The sequence below is a fragment of the Octodon degus genome, unplaced genomic scaffold (genome assembly GCF_000260255.1).
Source record: "Octodon degus isolate 3935 unplaced genomic scaffold, OctDeg1.0 scaffold00046, whole genome shotgun sequence".
Lineage (NCBI taxonomy): Eukaryota > Metazoa > Chordata > Mammalia > Rodentia > Octodontidae > Octodon > Octodon degus.
Genome location: NW_004524622.1, coordinates 9,034,628 through 9,039,564, shown reverse-complemented (window position 1 = coordinate 9,039,564; position 4,937 = coordinate 9,034,628). Strand labels below are relative to the sequence as shown.

Genomic DNA, 4,937 nt, shown 5'->3' with positions numbered 1-4,937 from the left:
ATCAAATTCAGGTCAAAAATTTTAATAATACTACAGAAGTGATAAATCTTTTTAATGTATGAGAAGAAATGTCATGTGGATTTAACTCTGATTACTTTAAGAGTGTATCTTCCAGACTTGTCAACCATAAAACAGCTCTATCTTTTTCTTTGTTTTCTTTTTTGAGACAGGGTCTTGTCTTATAGTTCAGGCTGCCCTTAAACTACTATGGAGCCCAGGCTGGCGTCAAACTTGAAGCAGTCTCATGCTCATCCTCCTGAGTACAGGGATTACAGGTGTGTGCCACTACACCTGAGTAAAACAGCTACTGTTTTTTCCCTTTTTACTTAAACATGGGAGATATTTTATGACTGCAGATATTCTGTTTAACATTCATCAACCAATTTTAGCTGTACCTTAATAATTACTTGTACTATTACATTTGTGTTTGTAAATGATAATTTTCTATTTCTATCAACTATCTACATTATTGGAATGCTACTATAAAGAAGAATTTTTCCTTCTCCCCCAACTTACTTATTTTTATCAGTATAGACTCATGGATTCATATTTATGCTATAGGTTATAATCCATTACAATTATTATTTTGCTCAAATGTCCTCAACTTGGCCATTAGGTGCCTTCAAGGTGGCTTGTGGGTCCTTTTGACACAGCCCCAACATTTTTTGAGCAATTCCCTCTCTGGTACTTCTCCTACTATAGAGAATCTGCAGATCCCCCAAAGAATCTTATTTCCTTTTATTGAAAATATCTCTAGGTGTATTCATTGGTTCTTCTGGGTCACTGTCTAACATTCTTAGAAGCTAAAGCTAGAAATTATATCTATACACAAATCTGTGCGTATCTATACATCTGTATCTACCATGAGTTTTTGTTGATAGCTTCAATTTCAAGCCAACATCCGCTAGAGTCAAGGTTTGCAAAGGAAGCAATTTAATACAGCACATAATTTATAGTAGTTACCCAAAGAGTCAAATACAAAAGAGTGCAGCATCCACACAAAGAATCCAACTGAGGTCCTGGATCTCCCAGCAATGTCCTGCATGAGACCAGCTGGAAACCTAGAGTGCCTGACAATGTTCCATGAGTCCAACTGGAGGCATAGAATACATGATAATGTCTCATGCAAATATGTTCCATGGATCTGCACTGGGAAGGTCCAAAGGTCAGTGGTAGAAGCTAGAAAGTCTGTACTAGCAGGATAAAGGACCTGAGCCAGCAGGCTGAGGAATCTGCACTGGAGCCAAAAAGCGACACTCAAAGTAAGGACCAGAGCACCTCCAAAATAAACTTCAGCCATCTTCAGCAACAATGAGGTCCTGCGCTCCTCCAATGGTAACAGCCAAGTTTGGATCAGGAAAATCAGAGCAACATACTTCTCCAGGAGATTCACAGCATTATCTCTTCTCTTCCAGTTCTGTTTTTCACTCTATTGGCAACAATTCTCGGGTGGGCCCTCTACCACACTGATTGAACAACAAGTTGTCAATCTACCATAATATCATATGGTTCATTGTAGCTTTAGAAGTGTCTGTCTCTGTCTTGTCTCGTTTCCTTCTTTCTCTCCCCTCTCTTTCCCCTCTCCCCTTCCCCACCAATGTATTTGGTATAGGGTCTCACTACGTAGCTCAGACTCATAGTGATCCTCCTATTTTCAGCTTCCCAGTGCTGGGATTACAAACATATATCACCACACTGGATCTCGGTAGCCAGCTAAGTGCACCCAGGGGTGGGGCTGACATGGTATGTGATACCGGGGTTCGAACCCCAGTTCCTGCACTTGCCTAAGCAGGTACTTAGTTCACTGAGCTATCACCAGCCCTTCTCTTTTTATTATTTTTTAAAATTCATCAGCTTTTTACTAGATACTCCCCCATGGGCTAGGCTCCAACACAGGCACGGATGATACAGCAGCAAACAAAACTTGTATGGTTTCATTCCTGCCTTCATGAAGATTATTCTGAGAGCCTATTCTACAAGGCATCAATATTAGAAAATATTATAAAATATTCTCCCATTTTTCAAAAGTATCACGCTTTCTACTGTTCACTGCAATTTAAAAAGGTCAAAGATTTTAAGCAGGTAAGTAGAACAATTAAGTTCCACATTGCTTAAAAGATTCTTCTAAGGAGTCAAAGAAATAAAGAGTGAACTTAAGGCCTAGAGTTGTAGCTCAGTGGTGCAGTGCTTACTTGGCATGCATGAGGCCCTGCATTCAGTCATTACTGGAGGGCCAGGAGAGGGGAGAAGGAACCAGAGGAAGAAGGAGTGAACCGGAGAGGCCTACTGCCAAATTACTATTATTTTTTATATAGAAATCCTAGATTTATTTGTTAAACTATTACAAAGAAGAAACAATTATCACCAGGAGTACTTTATCATCCCAGTTCCCTTACAGAAAACTAACCTAAGAAGGTAGAAATTAAAGGATATAACCTAAGAGGCTATAACAAAGCAGACTGGAAAGAACAGGGTGGAAGAAGCAGAAGCTACCCAGAAGCACTTATACCAGGATGGGATCTACAACTGGGATGCTGCCCAAGAGACTGCCCAGAAAGGTCTGAATTAATCTCTCCCAGATTAATGAGATGCTTGTCCCTGTGGAGAATGAAAAGAAACTGCCTCTTCTGAGACCTCTGCCTATTCCTTTATGAACAAGGGTATTTCTAGATCCTAAAGACCTGCATCCCCTCTTCCCCCACAACATCTCTGTAACTTCAGCCTATTTTCCTGCAAAGTTCCTGCTAGTGTGTGTATAATGTATACAGCAAAGGCAGGAATTACAGGCCTAGTCAGCACGTATATAGACACAAAGTTAGAGAGTAAATGATAAACTACAAATACCTCCTTGGTTAAGCTAATTCACCTTTGTTACTAAAGGTCATTGTTCCTTCTGCTAGTGACAACTTGCTCTCTCAGTATAATTTATCTTGAGGAAAAACTGGCTTAAGTGAGTTTTGGAAAAGCAAAAAGATTTTCCTCATTATCTCTTCTCGGCCTTTTGACTAAGATCAAGTGAAGATTTTCATCAACCTCTCTTCAGAAGGAAGAGGCACCAAGTTCTCTCCTACAGTAATGAGCAGAATCTTAAAGCAATATAAAACACTTTCAGTGATCAACGTCTGCATCCTCAAACTGTTGTGAAACTGCTGGTGCAGTATCTACTTCTATGCCATCTTCATAGTCTCTCGGAGAATCTTCTGCGCATACTCCAGCCATGTTATACTGGCTGCTCACAGACTGGAAAGCATGCCTGCCAACCTCCCTAGTGTGGCTTGCCCTTCTGCTGTTAAATGGGATAGTTCTTTTTCATAGGTAGAAAATGTGGGGATATGCCCCTGACCTTGTTTGTGTGCTTCCACATCATACTCCTCGCCATCATAATCATCTGAGTCTTTATCTTCAGGATCTGGGTGCAAGGCCTGGCACTGACATATGGCCGTAAACATCTCCTCCAATGCTGATTTATCACTAGGCACAAATTTAAATTCAGAAATAGGTTCAACATCATCATCACTGTCTTTCTTTTCTTCATCAGCGAGGGATTCTTTTATTTCTTCTCAAAATTCAGCATTCACCATAACATACAAATGCTCTCGTGGATAGGCATTTAGGTCCCTGGATACAGTATATAAACTAATGGAGGGGTATTCCAGGAGCTTGAGAAGTGATATTAAATAAATGATTAATTATGGGTGGTTATTGTTACACTGAGTTTTCAGCTGGAGGCTGAAATTATATATAATACTTTCATAAATGTGTAATACTTCAAGTAAAGGATAACTACTGATGCTAAATATTCTCCCAAAAAGATGTGCCCAGGTCTGTCCATTTATTATGTATTTTTCCTTTATCAATTCATTTATCTAGTCCACAATTTAAAACATAGAAGTTATGAAAATAAAGGTAAACATTTGACTGCAATAATGAAATGTCACTTTTGTATCCGTCAGATTGCCAGATTTCACACATACCGTTTCTCTCATGAAGTGAGAGATGTCTGGACACAAGTGCCAGCTATGCCTTTTGTTGGCTATGATTTTATTTTTCCAGTTTTCACATTTATGCAAAGGAAGACAGATTTTCTTACCTAATACAAATATTAGGATTAGATACAATCTGTATAAAGTGTCCAACATCTGCCCATTGTACATAATTAATAATTAAATACCAATAAGTGCATCTGGACGCAGTTCTTTTGTTTTCCAAATTAAAACTTCCTCCCAGTTACAGCATTTCACAAAATACTGCATACATGACTTATATTTAAATTATCTAAAATAGTTATTTAATACTTAGATGTTTTGTTTTTTTGAGTCAGGATCTTACTGTGTAGTTTAGGCTGGCCTTGAATGCACAGTGTAGCCCAGGCTGGCCTCAAATTCACAATGATCCTTTTGCCTCGGCCTCCAAGTACTAGAATTGCAGGTGTGTGTCTATGTGCCACCATGCCTGGAATTAACATTTGATTTAATGGAAATTTTGTGAAGTCTAGCCTGCAAGAGGTAGTGACTTTGGTAAAGAATTCATTGGATAAAATTACTGACAGCCATGTTTCCAATGCACTAAATTACGTGGACAAGAGTATTCATTGCAGTCTCATAAAGGAGAGATTGGAGCCAATGGTTCTATAGGAAATAAGAGTGACAAAAAATTCAGGTCAGAATTTAGGATCTGAAGAGTTATGATGGTGTTCCAGAAGATGACATGACTATATTTAAATTAATGTAACTTTTATACATAAATGTATATATATTTCATGTATATTATACATGAAAAAATAAGACATCTTCTGAATATAAGCCCTGTTGTGTTTTGAGCAAAGTTTAATATTGTATAAGACTATGGAAATCAGTATGGAGACTCCTTAGAAAAGTTGGTCTGGAAATCCCCTTTAAACCAGCTATTCCTCTACTGGGAATTTTTCCAGAGGATCT

The 4,937-nt window shown here is 38.5% G+C and overlaps 1 protein-coding gene and 1 pseudogene across 1 annotated transcript in view; both read right to left on the bottom strand.

The window, feature by feature from the left end:
- Positions 1-4,937, bottom strand: part of Cpeb3 (cytoplasmic polyadenylation element binding protein 3) — a 239,286-nt gene that overhangs the window by 221,904 nt on the left and 12,445 nt on the right. The gene's annotated exons all lie outside the window — the stretch shown is intronic.
- Positions 2,999-4,553, bottom strand: LOC101591644 (annotated as a pseudogene).